At 38.5% G+C, this 23,721-nt stretch overlaps 1 protein-coding gene and 1 pseudogene across 2 annotated transcripts in view; both read right to left on the reverse strand.

Annotated features, from left to right (window-relative positions):
- Window positions 1-23,721, reverse strand: part of PLS3 (plastin 3) — a 90,227-nt gene that overhangs the window by 66,393 nt on the left and 113 nt on the right. The window lies entirely within an intron of this gene.
- On the reverse strand, window positions 785-23,701 carry LOC149744200 (heterogeneous nuclear ribonucleoprotein A3 pseudogene; annotated as a pseudogene).

The raw sequence follows: 23,721 nt of genomic DNA on the forward strand, positions 1-23,721 counted from the left end.
GGAAACTGGCATGAAAAGAAAATACAAAAAGGAAACTTAAAAAATAAGAAATGAGACTCTCTTTGGTTTTCCTCTATAAAAGGAAACCAACAAGAGATGTGAGCAAATATGGGCATGACCACATCATTTTTCCACCACAACCCCATCATCTTATTTTACTTCAGGACAGGAACCATCATGTCATCTCCTTTGAGTCAGCTCTTGTACTACTCACATAGGCAAAAATAACTGAGCAATACATTCACTTCCCATGGTGAACATTAAATACATTAAGTATCCTATAATTCTTCCAATGAAAGAAGACAGCAGTTACAGATTCCATATTTTAATTTTCAGGGCTACTATGTCCATTCACACCGCCCGCCCCCCCCATATAAATTAAGACCATCCTAAAGAATAAATCCACAAGTTAAATCAATAACATTCCTTAGTTACTCAAGGGGTCTAATTATAACACTGATAAATGAAAAATAAAAGTGAGAATCAAAAAAATCAAACATTCACTTTAACTATCACCTTCCAGCTTATTGCCATGTATTCCAAACAAATTATCAATTTTTCCCTATTCAAACTTCAGGTAAAATGTGCAAGAGTTCTCAAAACTCATTCAATGTAGGTCTTTAAAAGCTGAGTGATAGATTAAAGGATTTAAAATTGCTCCATTGTTTTCATCTTTAATATTTATTAAGCTCTATGAGGGCAGTGATTTGTCTTTTCACCAATCTATCTCAAGCATCTAGAACAGTGCCTGGCACACAGTAGGCACGCAATAAGTATCTGTTAAGGAGGGTGGGGGCGGGGGGATTGGATGAAAGCAATCAAAAGGTACAAACTTCCAGCTGTAAGATAAATAAGTACTAGGGATGTAATGTACAATATGAGAAATTAACACTGCTGTATGTTATATATGAAAGTTAAGAGAGCAAATCCTAAGAGCCCTCATCACAAGGAAGAAAAATTTTTTCTTTCTCTTTTATTTTGTATCTATATGAGATGATGGATATTCACTAAACTTACTGTGATAATCATTTCATGATGTATGTAAGTCAAATCATTATACTGTACACCTTAATGCTGTACGTCAATTATGTCTCAACAAAATGGAAGAAAAAAATTCAGGAACAAATATTTACTTTCAAATGAAAAAAAGTATCTGTTAAATAAATTTGTGATAATAACATTGCATGCTAAAGGAATTAAACTCACTGTCATGTGCTATAGTGGTGTATTACATAATAAAGAATAAACTTTTAGCACTTTTAATGCAAATCACATAAATAAACATAAAAGACATCTACTCTTGTCCCATTGGGTAACCCTACAAAACAGGGTGATTCCTAAGAAGTAATCCAGCCAAAGAAACGGTAGGTTACATCTTTCTGGTGGCACCGAATCCATGATCATATTTGGCAGCTGAATGATTTTCTAATTCTCCACTTTTCGAAAATAAAGGCATTTCAGAGAAAAGTGGAATGGAAGGTATAAAGAACTCTGAATTTTATCGAGTTTTCCTTCAAAATTGCCACACACACAAAAAAGAAAAATCGCACTTAAGCTGTCAAGATCTCAATGCTTTAGCTTTCTTAACTTTAAAACGACTACTTTTTGACCTCACAAGGAATCACAAAACCTTCAAAAGAAACAGCCGCTTCAGCATTTCCTGCCTGTCTGCCCTAGTCCAAGATTAACCTTGTCAGTTTTTAGGAAGACTTATAAAACTTCCTTAAATGACTAATTCAGATGAAGTGGTAACATGAAACCACAGTTTATAAGATGCTGGTTTCTACTTGTTACCAGATGTTGCCATCACTTCAAAGTGTTAAATGCATTCATGAAGAGGTTCAGATATATTTGCATGTGGAATGTTTTCTGACTTCTGCTATTATTGTGAAGACAGAGGAAAACTGTTGCCTTGTTGTCTAATAAAACATCTTTAAGGTTGCCAATATTCACATCAAGAATCACCAAGTACTCTGTCGGTCTAATTCCTCCGTGTAATTCTTGCAAGCACATATATATATAAACACTTTAAAAACACACCACAGGGACTTCCCTGGTGGGGCAGTGGTTAAGAATCTGCCTGCCAATGCAGGGGACACGGGTTCGAGCCCTGGTCCGGGAAGATCCCACCTACCACAGAGCAACTAAGCCCGTGCGCCACAACTACTGAGCCCTCGCTCTAGAGCCCGCGAGCCACAACTACTGAGCCCGCCAGCCACAACTACTGAAGCCCACGCGCCTAGAGCCCATGCTCCCCAACAAGAGAAGCCACCACAATGAGAAGCCCGTGCACCACGACAAAGAGTAGCCCCCGCTCGCCGCAACTAGAGAATGCCCACGTGCAGCAACGAAGACCCAACGCAGCCAAAAATAAGTAAATAAATTAAAAAAAACAAAAACACACCACAAATTAATTCCATTTCTTTGGGAGCTTGTCATGAAACAGCCCGCTTAAAGATCTAGCTGAAAAATCCAAATGTGTGTGTGTTTGTGTGTATATGTATACTTTTGGAGTTGCTTTTTTAGACAAAACAGTAAACAGTCACTAGCTTCACATAGTTCAGGGTTCCTTTGCCAGGATAACTCAACAATTGCACTAGGTTTTCTGCTTCTACACATTCTTCTCTGGTTATGTTAATTTCTTTGGTTATGTTGCCATTGGGGTTTTATTAGGTTAATTAAAAATGTTTTTTAATCTCCAGAGAGAGTTTAAGGCAACAACAATGGTTGCTATTTTCTACACATAATGGTCATTGTTAAGTTTTGGCCCAACACAGCATCCTGAATACAATGTAGATTTATCCTTAAGATTGGCTGCAAAAATACTGTGGTCTCACACAGTGTTATGTGCCCTTTCTATTCAAATGTCTGGGAGATACCCCATAACTCTTATTTTATTTTTGCTGATACCCCGACTGCATTTCTTTGAGGATGGAGTTGAATCCATAAACATAACACTAATGCTGGCTCAGATTTCTAGACACTGAATTATAACTGACCAGTTTTGCTTGCTCAGTATTTTATTTGGCAATCTGTTAACCTGGTACAGCTAAAAAGTCTCATAATTAATTCTGCCACAAATCAAACAACTTTTGTGGCCTTTGCTTGCTAAAAATCATATTGTTAGCAAAAAGTCATCCATGCAAGAGCAACTTCTTCCTTCTCCCAGTTTATCCCTCTCCCTGGTACTCTTACCTCAGAAATTGGCTAAGCCATTAGCAGGGTTCTTTTGATGGGGTAGACTATGGTAGGCTCACTGGCTCTGAGAATTCACTGCTTTAAGAGAATGAGCTTTTAAAGGTCTCTCATTAGACCAAATACAAAAATGCAGATAAGCGATATGTGAAGAAAGAAGTTGGAATATCTGTTTGATGAGTACCATTATACTGCATTCTTCCTTAAATTACACTTTTTTTCCATCACAGGATAGGTTTTGCTGTAGCTGTGACTATTAACCTAAACAAAGTTAGGAGTAGATGGGGAAGAAACAAATCACTGATATTAGTGGTAGTAAATTTTTTTTCAGTATTAATTCTGTATTTAAATGGATTCAATGATCATCATACATCCTTTTACCAAGACTCCTCTATTCTTAAAATCTTAATTTTGCCCTATTTTTTAATTGGCTGAATTTCACTTTCGAGTATTTCTCTTTTCTACGAGTTCTTTTATATTCATGGGAACTGCCTAGTACCTTTATTTTTGAATGACATCTTGGCTTACTATTCTTGGATCGCACTTTTGTCCTTTCAGAACTCTGTACACAATGCTTAGTGGTAGTAAATTTCACTGTAATAATTATACTAAAACTATGAGCCACATGCTGTAACTTAGGTAAGTTTTCCTTATTGAGAAGTAATTCTGTTAATTGTGTTTAAGGTCGTATATCTGGACTGTGACTTTCAAATTCCTGCTTTCTGAGTGTAACCACTTAATGCCATGTTCATAATGTTATAGGCTGCCAGTGACATATTTATTAAAACAATAAAAGCCAATTTAAAACAGGATGGGAAAGAGAGCCAAGTTTTTTTGGTGCTTCCACCCTGAATCATGAAGCAGAAAGAAGGGTGGAAAAGCTTTATCTTGAGAAAGCAAGACAGAAATGAAAGCATGATCTCATTCACTTTTCCCGCACCCAAACAAGGTGACATTTTCTGTTCCTTTCTTCTTCAGCCCTAATCAGTTTAACAGTCCTCTTTTTTTAATACCTAATAGTAGGTTTCCAAGTGCCCTTTTAAAATTTTATTTTATTTTTTTTTTGCGGTACGCGGGCCTCTCACTGTTGTGGCCTCTCCCCTTGTGGAGCACAGGCTCCGGACGCGCAGGCTCAGTGACCATGGCTCACGGGCCCAGCCGCTCCGTGGCATGTGGGATCTTCCTGGACCGGGGCACGAACCCGTGTCCCCTGCATCTGCAGGCGGACTCTCAACCACTGCGCCACCAGGGAAGCCCTCTTTTTGTAATTTTTAAGATTTTATTTTTCAGAATCAAAGATCAAAGCATGAGAATGCACAAAAGTTTTCATTTAAAATGTTTTGATTTACTATTCATGACTAACGAACACATCCTAAACTCCAATACCCTAAATCCCAATGATTTAGTGGCATATTCTGTTTTGCTATGTGGGTTAATGCATTTGTTTGAAACAAAAGAAGAGGTAAACCATACTTAGTAGGTTTAGGAGTCTTGCAAAGAGAAATCTAAGGTGGGGGCGGGAGTCTTTAAAAATTCTGGAAAGAACTCTTCAAATAATTTTAAAATTCAAAAACATATCAGTGATTTAGAACTTGAAAGTTATATACCTAAATCAAGAATGTGTCATTCCTTTGAAAAAGTTTCAATATTGGCAATAAAAAAAAAGATATCCAAGTTATATCTGAAGAGAAATGACCAATTAAGATTTGTTCAGTGATTTAAAAATCATAAAAGTAGGCACCACTTTAGAAAATAAGACCTAGCATGAGACTATAGAAGAAATTAAATTGTCTTCCTTAATGGAATTACCATTTTTAACTTAATTAACATTACATATGCAATCTCAAAATTCTAATTTATTAATGTAACTCCTATTGACAGCACAGTTTTTTGTGGTCATAGACCAGCTTATTCTAAAAATTTATGTGGAAAGAAACAGGTCTTAGAACAGGTAAACTTTATTGAAAAATAGACTGGGTGGACTCACTCTGCCTGGTGTTAAGTCATTCCTTGTAGCTACAGCAATCAAGATAGTGTGGTTACAGAGCAACACATGCAGAACAATGGAACAGGCCAGAGAACTCAGAAATAGACCTACACAAATAAGCTCAACTGATTTTTGACAAGGGTGCAAAAGCTCATCAGTGGAGGAATGGTGCTACAGCAACTGGACAACCATAGGGGAAAAAAATAAGAACTCTGACCTAGACCTCATTTTGTGTAATTTTGTGTAAAGATTTACACCAAAATTAACTCAAAATGGGCCACAGACTTAAATGTGAAACATAACACCATAAAACTTTAGAAAAAATTTTTCGAAAAATTCATCAGGAACCATGTTTGGTGAAGGGGCCTTGGACATAACATCAAAAAGACAATCCATAAAAGGAAACATTGATCAACTTGGCCTTGTCAAAATAATACTTTTGTTCTGTGAAAGACCTTGCTTGGAGGATGGTAAGACAAGCTACAGACTAGGAGAAAATAGCTGTATACCACATATCTGACAAAGGATTGTTATCTAGAATATATAAAGACCTCTCAAAACTCAACATTAAAAAACAATCCAATTGGAAAATAGGCAAAAGACACGAACAGATGTTTCACCAAATAGGATATACAGATGGGAAACAAACACATAAAAAGATGCTCAGCATCATTAACCACTGGGAAATGCAAAATGAAACAAAAATGGGATATCACTACACACCTATCAGAATAGCTAAAATTAAAATGTGACAATACTAAGTGCTAGCAAGGATGTAGAAAAACTGGGTCACTCATACATTGCTGGTAGGAGATTAAATGGTACAAGTCACTACAGAAAAACATTTTGATAGTTTCTTATAAAATTAAACATGCAGCTCTCATATGACCCAGAGATTGCATTCTTTGGGCATTAATCCCAGAGAAATGAAAATTTACAATCACAGAAAAACCTGGACACAAATATTTGTAGCAGCTTTATTTGTAGCAGCCAAAACTAGAAATGGCCCAGATGTCCTTCAATGTGTGAATGGTTAAAAACACTATGGTACATTTACACCATGGAATACTACTCAGCAATAAAAAGGAGGAAGGTATTGATATACTCAACTTGGATGAATCTCTAGAGAATTATGCTGAATTAAAAAAGCCAAAATATTGCATACTCTGATTTCATTTACATATTTTTGAAATGACAAAATTATAGAAATGGAAACAGATTAGTGGTTTCCAGGGGTAGAGATGGGGCAGGTGCAGGGGAGGGTGGAAGGAAGCGTGTGCTGTTACAAAAGGGTAACAAAAGGGATTCTAGTGGTGATGGAACTGTTCAGCATCTTGACTGTATTAATGTCAACATCTTGGCTTGGGTATTGTACTATGGTCTTGAAGAGGTTACTACTGGGGAAAACTGAGTAAAGGGCACACAGGATCCCTCTGTGTTATTTCTTACAAGTACATGTCTACAATTTCTGCAAAGTAAAAAGTTCAATTAAAAAATCCAACTCAGAATTAAACACAGAATATAGTATAATTAAGTGGATAGGAAAAGAGAAGAAAACTTATATGCAATAATTTCATATCCTATTTTAAACATTATTCCCACGAATTTTTCCAAAATACTATAGACATAGCCACCGACACTATAGTCTTAGCATATATGGTCAATTCATGACTCCACTAGAGTATTTGATCTGGGTAAACGATATTTTTTCTGTTCAATACCAAAATAACAAGCTGATATAAAGGAGAATTTCAGGGCAAGAACCCACCAATGCATGACAATTTTGGTATCTGTTATTAGAAACATTTACTTAAGTGACACTTGTCCCCAGATAGTCACTCCTTGATCTCCTTCATGTCTTGCATCAAATATCTTCCTTTCAGTGAGGCCTCCTGTGACCACATGATTTGAAATGGCAATGCCCTCTTCCCACTCCCTATACCCTCAACTTTAATTTTCTCCATAATACATTACCATCGAATATACTATATCGTTGTTCATTTTGTATCTTCCCCTAGTAGGATGTAAGCTTCATAAAGATAGTAATTTTCATTTTTTTCAGTCACAGGTATAATCCCCAGTGCCTAGAAAATAACCTGACCTATAGAGGCACTCAGTAAATATCTGAATAAGTGAATGAATCAATGAATAAAATGGAATTTTTTTTCTTGGTGAGGAGTAGTACAAAGGGGGAAATGCTCTCTGAGAGAGAAAATCCAGTTCGGAAGAAACCAAGAGTGATAAATCCGGGAATTCCCTGGAGGTCCAGTGGTTAGGACTCTGCGCTTCCATTGCAGGGGGCACGGGTTCAATCCCTGGTCGGGGAACTAAGATCCTGCAAGCCACACGGTGTGGCAAAAAAAAAAAAAAAAAAAGAATGATAAATCCTACAATGTATATCCAATATATTGGCATTAGAGTTTTCAATATCCTTTGCATGGGGGCTTCCCTGGTGGCGCAGTGGTTGAGAGTCCACCTGCCGATGCAGGGGACACGGGTTCGTGCCCCGGTCCGGGAAGATCCCACATACCGCGGAGCAGCTGGGCCCGTGAGCCAGAGCCGCTGAGCCTGCGCGTCCGGAGCCTGTGCTCCGCAACGGGAGAGGCCACAACAGTGAGAGGCCCACGTACTACAAAAAAAAAAATCCTTTGAATGCAATACAATGTAGGAAACTCTTTAAGATCAATGATTAGGACTGCAGCTTTGTAAGCATAAGAGTACTTTGGTTGAAGATACAACCTAGAAAATAATTTACCACTTCAAAGCTATTACTAATGAATTTTCATTAGCTATGGAAGAGTTGGTCGAGTTAAATAATGTTGCTTAAGTTATAGGTGAAGTGAGTTTCAGAGAGGTTATGTCAACTTTAAAGACATGGCATTTGCCATTTTGTTAACATCTGAAAGAAAACTCCAGATTGTATAAACTGATTCAGGGTGGAAGAGGCATTCCTAGTGAACCACGCTGGACTCTGGATGTGGTATTTAAATTTATGGCAAGAATAGTGATGGATTAGGTATCAGGAGACCCCATGCCCCACCACTGTCCACCACTGCATTAGACCTCTGTCGCCTCATCTGCAAAAATCAGTGGCTGGATTAGACTCTGAGCTCTTCAAACGATGGCACATTATGTTATTTATCTTAGTGATAACAGTGTCTAGCACACTGTTGATGATTAATAAAGGCCTGTTAAATGAATTAAGTAATTAAATAGGAAGTTCTAAATGTGTGTCAGGGAAATTGTATCTTTTCTTTACTGAACTGCAGCCCTCCTCTCTCAGGGAGGCCTATCCTTTCCTAGTTGGCCTGCCCAGAATAAGGCAACTAGGTCCAAGAACTTCTCTGTGGGTTGAATACAGAGGATAATGGCAGAGATCGGTTCTAGGTGTCATTAGCTATATTGACCTGAAGGGTTCTTGAAAGAAAAACTCTGATCTGTAACTGATTCTTGTTATCATCCTTGGATAATCCCTCCTTCTCGTGTTCATCCCTGAAGAGTCAAAAGGTAAAGACTCCCTCAAACTGCTGAACTTTCTAAATGTAAAACACCAAGCTCTTCTGAAAATGTCAAGTGTCAAATGTACTCAATATTATTTCTGGATGGATAGACAAGAAACTAGTACTAATGGTCACATCCTGGGAAGGGAAATGGGGGATCGGAGTCAGGGGCAGGAGGTTTATTTTCTTTATGTCCCTTTATAGCTTTTGAATTTTTTTCTGTGTATGTATTTCATATTTGAAGCGTAAATTTTTGTTTGTTTGTTTGTTTTTGCGGTACGCGGGCCTCTCACTGTTGTGGCCTCTCCTGTTGCGGAGCACAGGCTCCGGACGCGCAGGCTCAGTGGCCATGGCTCACGGGCCCAGCCGCTCTGCGGCATGTGGGATCTTCCCGGACCGGGGCACAAACCCACGTCCCCTGCATCATCAGGCGGACTCTCAACCACTGCGCCACCAGGGAAGCCCTTGAAGCGTAAATTTAAAAAATAAATATTAGATGTGCTCAATAATGCTTTAGGTTGACTGAAAACCATTGTGTTTCAAAGCATTTGTCATTTACTTCTGCAATACTTAATACTGCTTACTTTTGTTCCTTATACTAGGTATTCAATAAATGTGTATAAACAAGGAATTTTGTATAAATCTGTTATACAAGTTTTTATAAAGGTGATTATAGAACTTTTACAGGCTTTCCATTATTCAAGCAGAAATATTACTAAGGAATAAGGTAGTGTTGGGAACAAGTTGATGATAATAAGCTACTGAGCATCAAGAAACAGGAAACGGGGCTTCCCTGGTGGTGCAGTTGTTAAGAATCCGCCTGCCAATGCAGGCGACACAGGTTCGAGCCCTGGTCCGGGAAGATCCCACATGCCACGGAGCAACTAAGCCCGTGAGCCACAACTACTGAGCCTGTGCTCTAGAGCCCGCAAGCCACAACTACTGAGCCCGCGTGCTGCAACTACTGAAGCCCGCATGCCCAGAGCCTGTGGTCCACAACAAGAGAAGCCACCGCAATGAGAAGCCTGTGCACCATAACAATGAGTAGCCCCCGCTCGCCGCAACTAGAGAAAGCCCACGCACAGCAACGGAGACCCAACACAGCCCAAAATAAATAATAATAAATGAAATTTTAAAAAATAAATAAATTTAAAAAGAAACAGGAAAAAATTAGCTACACTTAGATGTAGAAATCAATATTGTTCAGAGTCAAAGCAAGGATCTACATTAACAGCAGACCAGTGATAAATGAAATGTTATCTTGTCAGTACCACTTCTAACTCATTAGCTGACCCATGGGTAGACATTTAATATTAACATATCCCATTATTCATAACAGCCAAAAAGTGGAAACAACCCAAATGTCTATCAATGGATGAATGGATAAACAAAATGTGGCATATCCATACAATGGACTATTATTCAGCCATAAAAAGGAATGAAGTACTGATGCATGCTATAATGTGAATGAACCTTGAAAACAATATGCTTAAGTGAAAGAAGTCAGTCACAAAAGACCATATGTTCCATTTATACGTGAAAGTCCAGAACTGGGAAATCTATAGAGACAGAAAGTAGATTAGTGATTGCTTAGGGATGGGGAGGTGGTGGGCTGGGGAGAGGCATAGCTTAAAACTCTGGAGTTTTAAGCCTCCTTCATCCTTCCAAGACGATGAAAATATTCAAAACTTGCTGATGGTTGTGCATATCTGTGAATATACTAAAATCCGTTGAACTGTACAATTTACATGGTTGGTACACAATGTGAATTCTCTCTCAATAACTGCTTTAAAAAGTGAAAAAATATTAATATGTCCCAATATCCTCGTTGATTCTAAAGTTAAGCAGTTCTCACAATGAAAGTGCCATCCATATGTAACATTCACTCCTGACCATTCACTTAAGACAAGTAAAGGAGGAAGAAAACCAAGCAAGCCATTTGCTTAGTTTTCTGACAGGTTCACATCAATATGTATTTTATTCAATATGATTCATAAGTTACCCATTTGCTGATTAGGTTTTCACAATTTAATCTTTATCAGCAAGGGCCATCCATGGCCATTTGTACCCTCTTTCAAATGTATTATATTTATGGAGACCTGCTGTGTGCCAGGTGTACTGTGAAAGAACCAGGAGAATGGGTTTATTTTCTTTTCTCCCTAGAAGAACAGTGTTTTCCATGGTACATGGCAGGAATTTAGTACCGTCTTTGAAGAAAACCATGTACAGCAGACAGTACATCCAGATATACTGCATTCATTTGATCCCCTCCCACCAAATGAAATGATGACCAGATTTGGAATCCTGGGTTTTCCAGCTCATTTTAAAGTCTGGGACAATCAAGAAGTTCACGGCAGAAAATTAAGGTGTCAGCTATACCTGTAGTTACTCGCTATTATCCTTGAGTCAGATAAAACTTAGCAGAATACTGTACTACAGAAAGTATGAGAGCTGCATGTGCAAGTAATGGCGAATCAACGTTTTCTAGGGCTTCTACATGCATGGACATTTCCACAGCTGCAGAACCAACTACTGCAGAAGTACACGCTGTGCACAACATCTACAATTTAGTAAAGCTGGAAAGAATTTTATTTTTGTAAAAACTAAATGGGGTGTGGCTCATTTTCTTGCCAAAGGGCTATTTTATTCCAAGACACTGGTGTCTGCTGACCTGCATTTATAGGCTGAGCAATGTTCTATTTAAGTAAAATTAACTCATGGTCGGCACTTTTTTTAGGATGCAATAATTATTGCAAAGAAATGACAATGTTTAAATTTGATTTGTTCTTAGTTTAGATTTGATTATATTGGGTTATACATGAATGTCTTTGTTCACACAAGGTTTAAATTTAGAAATTATTTTATGTTGAGAAAAAAGGCCATATTTAAGTTCCTTTTCTACATGTAAGAATATTTTTAGGTTTCATGAAATCCAATATTACGTTTTTTTCTTCCAGACTGCAGGAGTATCTTACCATCTTTGTAGCCCTAGCACCTAACAGTCTTCATTAAACTTATTTTAGTTGAATGATGAAGCCATTCCACAAATAGACTAATTAAGGCATTGTCCATGTTACTATCATTGGCTATTACTCCATCTATAGTTTGTACTATCTCAATATATACTTGAGAACTCTGGGCACATTTTAAAGTTTTCCTGAGGGTTACATCTCTTTATAAATGCCTTATAGGCCGCCTTTTATATAATCTTTACACATTTCAAGGTACTTGACACAGCAATCAATCCTCCCTTCATCTTTACACAAACCTTCTCTGGTTAGGGAAGTTTGCCACCTTCTGCTTGCACCTATAAATATATTCTAGTCTGCTTTTATTTTTCGCGGGGCTGGGGGCCCAACTAATGCTGGAAAACTTTGATTTAGGATAAGATACCAAATGTATGGGTTGGCTTATATCTTTAAACATGTAAATCTATCAGTATTACTTTTTGGTTATCTATACTGCATGGTAATTTGGCTATATTTGTTTTTTAATTATCATAAGACAAAATATAAAATTTTAATTATTCATAACCACTTGCAAAACTGATTCAACTGTAGCTTTAAACTGGAGACCCACAAACTGCTCAAAATATTTGTTGAATGTGTCAATGTCCTTCATCATTTCCTGGTTTTTGCTTTTGAAAACTTCCACTAGAGGAAATAATGGGCATCGTAAATTTAAAATTAATATGTTTTGGATTCACCCATGTCTAAAGGCTACATGTCATCTTGGAAAGATACTGATTTAATTTATAACTCTGCCTTCCCCAGCATTTTAAGCTTTCACTAACTTATTTTCTCTTTTCTCCTATTTTTTCAAAGGTAAACTTCTAAACATTCATGTTTATACTATTTCTACTATTGTAGAAACACTGAAGAACTTGAAGCTTTTTTTCCTCCCCCCAAAAACAGGCATCAACATTACCTATTACCTTTCACCCTGCTCTAAGCTAAATTTGTTAGTGGCAGTGACTTTATAATGGTGTCTGTAATGTATTAAAAGAGTCACGTTTCCAATTTTCCTTTGAGGGTGAATTTAGACTGTTGGATGGCATATCCTCATAAAAGGATAAATTAATGGTAAAGGGGTTTCTTAGATAAGCCAAGAGGCTTCTTCAACCTGGAACATTGTTAAAATCCTCCACATTCGTAATGAAAAGCATTGGAAAGTCATATTTTCACAATACCATTAAATAAAACAGAAAAAATAAACTATCTTATTTATCTTCAATGGTGATACTTAAGGAAAAAAACGTTTAAATTAGAGGAAAATGAAGAGGTAGCTACAGAGACCTGATAAAGATCACCTAAGGCAACATTAATTGACCTGTAAATGGGAACACTGATTGAGCACCTAATATACGCCAGTTTCTTTATAAATGTTCTCCTTTAATTTTAAAGACAAGACTGAAAACAAGTGATATTATCCCCATTTTATAGATAGTGAAATTGAGGTTTAGAGGAATTAAGGAACTTCCCCAATGTCACAGAGATATAAAATAGCAAAACCATGGGAACCCATATTTTATGCTAAAATCCATTCTGACTATGAAATATAGCGTGTACACGATCCCTCTGAGAACAAAAAAAGGAGGTGGTAAGAACGAGTTGTCCAGTCAGACAAAACTTTCCACATCACTTCCGGGTCATCATGGGATGCCCGGACCAACATGGTCCTTAGTGCCACCAGTGAACTGGGGTAAGGAGACAGACATCCAGGAAAGGTCTGTGAAGCAGCATGGGATAAGTTTAGGGAGAGATATGCAGTGTACAATGAGCCATTTAAATATACAAAATATTTGTTAAGTCAAGTGTTGTAATTTGGGGATTCACCATATACTGAAACTAGGCACAAATTAACTGGTGGCACTGGTGGCACCAGTTTTACCACTATTGGATCTCCGTTTCGTTATTTAAGCAGCCTGAATGAAACATAAAACTTTGAGTTTATTGAGCATTGTCAACGTATAGGTACACATCATTTTATTGCACTTTCCAGATATTGCACTTTCTACAAATTGAAGGTTCGTGCTAACGCTGCATCAAGTGAGTCTATTGGCACCATTTTCCGATAGCATTTTCTCACTTTGTGTCTGTGTCACATTTTGGTAATTCTCACCACATTTGAAACTTTTTCATTATCATTATATTTGTTATAATGATTGGTCATCAGTGATCTTCGACGTTACTAGGACACACTGAAGGCTCAGATGAAAATTGGCATTTTTTAAACAATAAAGTATTTTAAATTATGTACATTTTTTTAGATGTAATGCTATCACACACTTAATAGACTACAGTATAGTGTAAACATAACTTTTATATGCACTGGGAAGCCAAAAAAATTGATGTGACTCACTCTATTGCGATAGTCTGGAACCAACTGAAGTATCTCTGAGGAGTGGCTGTACTTCAAGAGGCTGACAGCCTGAGATAAAGAAGCCTATCAACAAACACAGCCATTTCTACGTCTGTGAGTCTATTTCTGTTTTGTAAATAAATTCATTCGTATCATTTTTTTAGATTGCACATATAAGTGATATATGATATTTGTCTTTGTCTGACTTACTTCACTCAGTATGATAACCTCTAGGTCCATCCATATTGCTGCAAATGGCATTATTTCATTCTTTTTTTATGGCTGAGTAATATTCCCTTGTGTATATGTACCACATCTTCTTTATCCATTCATCTGTCGATGGACATTTAGGTAGCTTCCATGCCTTGGCTATTGTATATAGAGCTGCTATGAACATTGGGGTGCATGTATCTTTTCAAATTAGGGTTTTCGTCTTTTCTGGATATATGCCCAGGAGTGGGATTGCTGGGTAATATGGTAACTCCACAGATATAGAAAACAAACTTATGGTTACCAAAGGGGAAGAGGGGGTTAAATTAGAAGCTTGGGATTAACATACATACACTCTATATATAAAACAGATAACCAACAAGGACCCACTGTATAGCACAGGGAACTACACTCAATACCTTGTAATAACCTATAATGGCAAAGAAGCTGAAAAAGAATATATAAATATATATCTTTATATATATACAGCCATTTAACCAACTTCAGGATTAAAAGTCTCTTCATGATACTGAAAGTTTATGGTCACAAGTAAGCTTTCTGTACTTGAACTGAGTTTTACAGCAATCTGAAATCTAAAGGCTAATTAAATACAAACCTGTCTCCCTTCCCCAATTAACAGTTCAGTTTCAAAAAATAGAACTTCCTATGATTGTACACCCCACAGGATTCTACTTCATCCTCCTTTGCACCTGCTAACTAGATCAGAGGAAACCAAAATATTTCCAAGACATATACTTTACCTAAACCAGCTCCATACGAAACACTATATAAAGAACGGATTTTTTTTTTTTTGAGAGCCGCTGTTTGAAATCAAGGCTCTTTTTGCTTACACCAATGTTTAAATTTCAGAGATTGTCAAAGGAATTCATCTTTAAAACAAAAATCTTTGCAATTTCTCTTCTAAATATTTATCTCAAAGAAATAATCAGAGTCATGAAATGGTTTTTGCCCCAGGGTGTTCACTGAAGCATTATCTATAAGATATGGAAAGAACAAAAACTTCCAACAACCTGGAATTAGCGAAATAAATTATGAAATATCCATTATATAGAATATCATGCAGTAATTTTAAATATTTTCAAAAATATCTGATTACATGAAAACATGTTCATAATATAAGTTAAAAGAATTGGATACAAACAGTATATACAGTATGATCCCAATTTTAAAAATATCTAACGTTCTACACAGGAAACAGATGAAAAATATGAACAGGTGGTACAATTATGAGTAATTTTTATTTTTCTTCTTTATAAACCCTTTTGTTTTCTTCTCATATATTTTTTTTTGAAAAGTTAAAAGTTCCTTAATTTTTTATTCCTGGTACCACTACCACAATTTACAGGGCAATATACCTGATGTAATAAAAAGAAAAAGACAAAGCTACAACAGATAAAAGAGCTCAGGAATGTACATCTAATTGACACTACATTGCATTAATCAACAGCTGCACTTTTTGCAAACTGTGGCTATGACAGTCCTGAACAAGAAGGGTTTCCTGTTTAAGCTGCAGTAACTTTTCTGACTATGGATCATCGTTCCTTCTGTGGCAGATTTTTACAGTTCCTCTAATGCATTTGGGACGACTGTCTCAAAGTAACCTGCAGCTTTCCTGACAACTCCTCGCTCTCTCTCCTGCTAAGAACTGTAGCCCTTTTCTTCTGAGTTTTTAGAACCTTCTGCTACCATATCCACCACTTCCACCACCAGATCCATAACCACCACCATAGGGACTTCCCGAGCTTCTTCCACCAAAACTGCCCCCCTTCATGGGTCCATAATTTGATTGCTGTTGTCCACTATAATTTCCAAAATCATTATAGCTCCCACCACTACCATAGTTACCTCCAAAATTTCCTCCTTCATTGTAACCATCATATCCTCCACCACCGCCACCATATCCACCACCTTGGTTTCCATATCCTGGTCCACCACCACCATAGCCTCCTCTACTACTGTAACCAGGACCACCGCCATAGTTACCACCGTTGCCTCCAAATCCATTATATCCACCATCACCTCCTCCATAACTACCTCTGCTGCCACCACCTCCACCACCATAGCCTCCTCTTCCACCAAAGTTTCCACCACAGCCCAAGTTACCTCCACCACCTCCAAAGTTTCCTCCACGACCCATAAAGTTGCCAGATCCACCTCCATGACCTCTTTGTGATCCAGCAGATTGCATTTCTTGTTTAGAAAGGGCCTTTTTCACTTCACAATTATACCCATTAAGAGTGTGGTATTTCTGAACAACAATTTTATCAACTGTATCATGATCATCAAAAGTTACAAAAGCAAATCCTCTCTTTTTTCCACTCTGCCTGTCTTCCATAACCTCTATGGTTTCAATCTTGCCGTACTTTTCAAAGTAGTCTCTCAAATTATATTCTTCTGTAGCTTCTTTAATACCACAAACAAAAATTTTCTTCACTGTTAGATGGGCACCAGGCTTTACAGAATCCTCTCTAGAAACAGCTCTCTTTGGTTCCACTACACGCCCATCAACCTTGTGTGGTCGAGCACACACTGCTGCATCCACCTCTTCAACACAAGAGTAAGTAACAAAACCAAAGCCCCTGGAACGTTTTGTTTGGGGGTCTCTCATCACCACACAATCTGTAAGTGTGCCCCATTTCTCAAAATGTTCTCTTAAGCTATCATCTGTAGTTTCAAAGCTCAGACCACCAATAAACAGTTTTCTCAACTGTTCTGGTTCCTTTGGATCATGGCTCTCCTCCCCCCGGTGGCGGCGATGGCTGGAGTCTTCTCATATTTTTAAGGTGGTCTTGTATTTTTTTAATCCAAAGTAAACTGATTAAAAAATATCCTAAGTACACACTACTTAAGACACCTTTCCAGCAGATTAACTAAATATACCTATTGACTATTATAGCAATAGGATATACCCTAGGAATCATGTCTTATCATTTTCACCTCTGAGAAAACAATCTTAAATGGTAATTCTCCCCCACCTGATATACAAGCACCAAGATGTCAAAAACAACAATAAGAAATGGCAAAAATGGGAATATGCAAGCAAGTAAAGAAATACAGGAAAAAAAGCTTAAAAATTACATTCGTCTGTAAAGGACAATGTATTATTCAGTGTCAATAGCAGAATGTCAATCTGAGAGCAACACTATGTAATTAGAGCATATAATGTAGAATGCAATAATATGAATATTCAAAGCTATTATGCTGCCCTCTCAAATTCTATTTTATAGAAAGTAAAAATTTTATATATATACTTTTTATGTAAACAAGTATTATGTATACATATAAATTTAAAACAGCTTAAGAGAATCAGAGTTGTATTTTCAATATACGGGTTACAAGATTACAAAAAAATGATTTGCTATTTGATCTTTTAAAACAGAGATGGTAGAAATAAGAGGTCAGATTTTATAAAAGAAAATGATTTCTTTTAACAAAGAGAAACTTCTCTTCAGAACTAGTCATAGGGTATCAGGTTATTTCAAAAGTCCTTTAACTCAAGGCTTTCTGCTTATTCCATTTTCATGAAGTGCTATCACTTCACAAATGCTATTTTAACAAATGTTAGCAAACATAATTTTAACAAAATAAAAATGCATAATAACACAAAGAATGACAGAGTTAAAGAACTATCATGTAATTGGCAAGATGACAATACACAGTGAAAATTAATTCCAAGTTAATAGTTTTGAGGGTGGGGGTTGAAAATAACCCCTAAGGGGCTTCCCTGGTGGCGCAGTGGTTAAGAATCCGCCTGCCAATGCAGGGGACACAGGTTTGAGCCCTGGTCCGGGAAGATCCCACATGCCACGGAGCAACTGAGCCCGTGTGCCACAACTACTTAGCCTGCACTCTACAGCCTGTGAGCCACCACTACTGAGCCTGTGTGCCACAACTACTGAAGCCTGCACTGCAACAAAGAGTAACCCCCGCTCGCCGCAACTAGAAAAAGCCCACGCACAGCAATGAAGACCCGATGCAGCCAAAAAAGAAAAGAAAATGACCCCTCACAAGTCATCTAGCCCAACACGTTTGTTTTTCAAATGAAGACCTGCATTAACTTCTCACCTTTTCTGTGTTAATGATGGCACACCACTTAAACATAAGTTTATCTCCTCCATTATGCACTTTTCCATATCTGCATGTGCAATTTAGAGTGCAATTATAAGGAGAAACATTTGATTTTTCATGCGTAATTTTACACAAAACCTCCTATTACGGGCAATCACAAAACTAAGAATGAAGTATGATAAGCCAAAGTATTTTATAACCATTACCAATGAACGCCAAAATACTGCTCAGTAGTTACTTGGGAAAGGTTAAAAAAAAAAAACCACCACCACATTAATGGCTTTTACAGGCTACTTGGCACAATATTTGAGGGAAAAAAATTATAAGAAAGTATTACACATATAGGTTTTTATTCTCTTGTTATCAACCATTTCTCTTATTTTTCATTACATTATGTCTGGCTTTATTTCTTCTTAGCTTGTAAAAGCGGATGGCTGGAGAACATTTACAGACAAGTAAAAATGTGGCAAGGCTTAAGTGATGAGAATTCTACCATTTCTGTAAACTCTTATTAAAGCTTTAGTGTTTCTATGATATACTACTACAATACTTTGAATTTATATAGCACCTGTCTGCTGAAGAACCAAGGCTTACATAGCTCATTTATCCTTTCAGCATGCCTGTGAAATACACAGATTGAAAACAGATGGCTTACAAATAAAGTAAAATCCAGATATGAAAACAGAGAACTTCCATGATTTACTGAAGATGGCCTGTCTGTGCAAACTGTAGAAGCCTAAAAGATCCTGGAGTCCACACTCAATGCCTTTTCCAATAAACAACACTACCTCCTTATCATCAAACAAATTTCTAGACCGTTAAGAGAAATTAAGCTTTGTCATAATATAAAATCAGTAAGTTTAATATGCCAAAAATCCTTGATAAGGAATGATATAAATGGTACCTCTATATTTTAAAGAAAAAACATTAGTCACGGAATAAGCCACTGGCGACTGGAGAGTCACCAATTTGCCTACAAGGTATTTAGCTTGGTTCAATATAGTTGCATTAAAATTGGAAAAAAAAATCAACTGATAAATATAACTGAAATAAGCCAGACTATATCTATATAAAAGATATATCTTACAAAAGAAAAAAAAATCCCAGCAAACCAAAATCCTTGAGCCATGCCCTCATTTTATAATTGAGAAAATGCGTGGTGTCTGGCACACGTATGTACTCAATGTTAATTATCAATATAATAATCTTAAGTGACTTTCTCAAGGTCAAACTATGAGTCAGTGGCAGAGCCATGTCTAGAATCTAGTTCTTCTGAAGTAAGTCCAACATACGTCCCCCTTAGCATTGTAATTTTCATTTAACAGCAATGCTTTTTCATCCCTAAAACAGTTTATACTCACCAATATTTATCTTTCAAGTGCTAAGAATAGAGCAAATTCAATGTTATTAAGCATATTGAATTTTTGGAAAGTGTCTCACCTCCATAACTACCATTGGCCCAAGTATTATCAGATCTTCTCCTGAGACTGACATTTCATGATCAGACAGTTTTTTATGTTTCTAGGCCATAATTTTAAGCAAAGCTCTCATCACTAAAAACAGCTAGTCGTGACCACTGGTATCTAAAAGACCTTCCAACAGTATAATGTATCCAAAAAACTTTTGAAACCTCCAACACAATGAACATACATCATATGGTGTGTCACTCTCTAGAATAACTACAGACTCAAAACATGATCTAGCTGTTTTCTTCTAAACTGAGTTTTATTATTTTCACAGATTAAACTTTCCCCCTCTGGATTACTTTTCACCAAAAGAGCATGAGCAAGTACAAAACGATTCCAAAAACAGTTACCCAAGTTTTCATGTATTGATAGATGTTCGTTTTCAATTTTATACCAGCTACTTTTGGAATCTGTACTAAACAGCAAAAACAAACAGTTTGGCATATTCATTCCACCTAGATTATAGCAATAGCAAATTCATGAATTTATCTTATGTGCTAAGAATATTATGTCAGTAAATTTCTTGGAAAGGCAAGTAGAAATGCTTAAAACAGAATATGGAAAAATGGCAAGTGAATTTTCTTCCTTTTGTCATCAGTTTCACCATACAGAATCTCCTTAGTGCTCAGGCACCACTGCCAAGTTACTACCCCCTTCTTTTCTGTAACAGTCACGCTGTTTGCCTAGGAGCAAAATTTCATGGGGTTCCTAATAGTGCCCTGGATATTGACATTCTGCCAGTATAAACAGTCACAGTCAAGTCTAATGTGCTTGTAACCATTGGTAGAAGAGACTTAATCTCAACCCAAATATTACTCACTAGTTATAATTAATCCTTCTACCCAAAATGCATTGAGCCTAGACATTTTTAGCAATTGACTCTAAATGATGGCATCAGACTAGACTAGAGACCTTGGACCTCAGTGTTGATTGTCTGTGTTAAATCAAGGCAGAGCATAATTTATTTGGCTCTCCCACCCCAGGTAAAGAGTCTGATAACTTTCTAGATTTAATTGTAGAAATTAAGAATTAGACTCATAATCCTCTAATTTTAATGAGAGCCTGGGTTCATTAGATCATATGACTAAAAAATGAAGTCAGTAGTTGTAAATGAGTGGACACACCGAGACAATGAAAGACTGGTTGGAGAGCCTAGTGAGGATCCTGTTTTGACATGAGTTAATACTATTTTAAAAAGAACTTATCCCCCTACCACTTTAACCTCGTTGGATAGTTGTGCTCTTCTTTTTTTAAGGTTAAATATTTGTTAGGAGTTCCATCTAAAATTATATTATCACCTCTCTTCCACTAGGGGGGTCTATCTCCCAGTGTAGTTAACTCCAATTAACTCAGGTGCAGTTTGAGTCCACTTCCAGCTAATCTGTGCCGCAAGGCTAGCCTTGTGGTCAGAACTATGTGCTTTAAAGTTGTTCTAGTTTTTAGGCTCAGAAACCCATGCACAGCATGAAAATGTAGTGCTCAAGTCATTCAGAGGTTGCTGCAGTAAGGAGACAAGGATTTTTGGCTGAAGCATACAAAGCCAAAATCTCTTAAATATTCCCAGTTTCATTTTTAGCTGCCCTAGTTGTTTTCAAGACTGAATACGTATCAACTGGATCCATTTTTGTAAATAAGTAAAGCTTTTAAACTCTCAACCTCAGAGATTCCTCTGCCCATTTCTACACTCTGCAGTATATAATCTGAATAGCAAAAACTGCCATGTTTTTCCAACAGCAACCTTAACTTGGGCCACTTGGGTGGGTATTGGTCATTATGGGAGTCGTTTCTGTGGCCTCTCATTATTCTACTAAAGTACTGACAGGTAAAAACCCAACTAGCTCGATTTCTTAAATTTAGTGTCCACTGTTTTCCTGCCTGATTTCTGATCCAATTAATTCCAAACCACAATAGCTGATGGTTAATTTTAGCCAAGAGATTATCCATCACCTTCAAGCAGATGCCTAATATAGAGAACAGTTCAACTGGAATATAGGCCAGACCCAGGGACATGGACAAAGCCTAATTTTTTAAAAAACACTATCTTATGGGATATGGCTTCAAATCTATCATTTAGGAATGAAATAGGGCACGAATAAATGGACGATTTTTCTAGAAGATAATTAGTAAGATATTTTTTAAATTTAGAAAAGCCATAACTAGATTGAAGGGCCACAGGGGAGATATATATCCCAGCACAAACATATTTCAAGCACTTATTTTAAAAACAGCTTCTGTTTTTTATTTTAGATAAAATCTGAGCACCAAATTCCCTTTCTGTTCCCCTCATCCAAATCCAAGTAGAACTCCCTTGAGTAGAGGCTAGTTCACACCGCCCCCTCCCCTTTTTTGTCACGGCAGTTTTGGGAAAATGAACTTCAGCCATTACATTCCAGTTTTAAAGTCAAAAGAAGTCATGTGACCATTACCCTAGGGGCATCAGAGACTTGGGGCACGTGATGCCAATTGACATATGTGGGGCTTCGGCCACTATGTTGGAACTCACTGTAAATTGGATCTTCAGGATCAAGTTTAAGCTCCCAAATACACTGTGACATCCTGTAAAGTGGAGTGTGCGCTTACGTCTCAGTAGTTTTTAATTTCACCTAGGTTTTCTACCTACTGTGCAGTCAGCCAGGCTCTCTTTCCCACCCCCCATCCCTGGTAACAGGTCGGGCACCCCGAGCATCCCGTCTATCTGATCCTAAACGGCGAGGCTCTCCAACCCAGTTAGTTCTAAACTCAACCTTGAGTACCACCCGGCATGTTGTGCAGATAGGGTGTGGAGCAAGAATTTGCGTCGCGTACAGGAAATGTCAGAAAGCATTAAGCCCACTCCACCTCCCAGGTTGGGATCTTCTGCCCTGGAGCCTGGCCGTCGGAGCCGCCAGCACATTAGAGCAAGTAGCAGCAGCGGCGGCGGCAACTCTGGGACTGGCGAGAAGCCCGGGCGGGGGTGGTCGGCGTCCCCCGGCCTCTCATTAGACCGCTAAGTACTGCGAGTCGGGAAATGTAAACACCGGCAAGTGCAGCTCTGTGGGAGGAGGGGATGTTGCCCTCGCCCCCCGCCCCTTCGGCTCTGCCTCCAGAGGAGCCCCGGGAGGTGCCGGGCGGCCGCTGCCCCGACCACGCGCTCGAGGCTGCAGAGCCAGAGGAGCTGAGAAGGGAGCAGACGGGCGGCTCGGGATCTGAGGAGAGGAGAACGGAAAGGTACTGCCCTAATGGCCCGGAGATGTCCTGCTACAGAAAGGAAAAAAGTGCTTACTCATAGGGAGACGCGGTGCGATAGCGATTCGCTCGCTAATGGTAAGGGAAGCAGGCGGCAGGCAGGTAACCAGAGCCTCGTTCCTGCCCTGGGCCACCGCACCCCGTGGAGCCCGGGGGCCGGGGTGAGCCCGTGAGGTCACCCGAGGAGGGCGAGCGGGGGCTGGAGGCGTCGCCGGCGACCGGCTCCGGGATTTCCTGAGTCCGGAGCCGGCGGAGGAGGGGGGGAGGAGGGTGGCAGTAGCTGAAGAAGGACGACAGAGGGAAGTTAGGCGCTTGGTTTCCACTTCGGGGCCGCCGCCACGGAAGGGGAGAAGGGCAAGGGCTGGCGTCAAGGACTCCAGCTCAAGTTTGGCAACAAGTTAAGAGCAACTAGTGAGAAAGCACCATCTCTCCAGTGAAAAGCAGAAAACGTGTTTGCGGCGGGCGGTGGTCGTGGGGAACACTCGGTCACTCCCACCCGTCCTTGATGCGAACGACCGCTTTGGCGCCCAAGGTCTAGGACAGAAATTTCTGCAGCCTCCCTCTCAGTCCCCCGCCTCCCGTGCCAGGCACGTTCCTGCCGAGGTTCCCGGAGATGCTCTCTCCTGGACCCACTCATGCCCACGCCCAGGGATCCCGCTCCTCTAGTGCCCTCCCGCGCCTGCAGAGC

This window comes from Delphinapterus leucas, chromosome X (assembly GCF_059928025.1).
Source record: "Delphinapterus leucas isolate spDelLeu-1000000601 "Yukka" chromosome X, BTC_Dleu_Yukka2, whole genome shotgun sequence".
Taxonomy (NCBI): domain Eukaryota; kingdom Metazoa; phylum Chordata; class Mammalia; order Artiodactyla; family Monodontidae; genus Delphinapterus; species Delphinapterus leucas.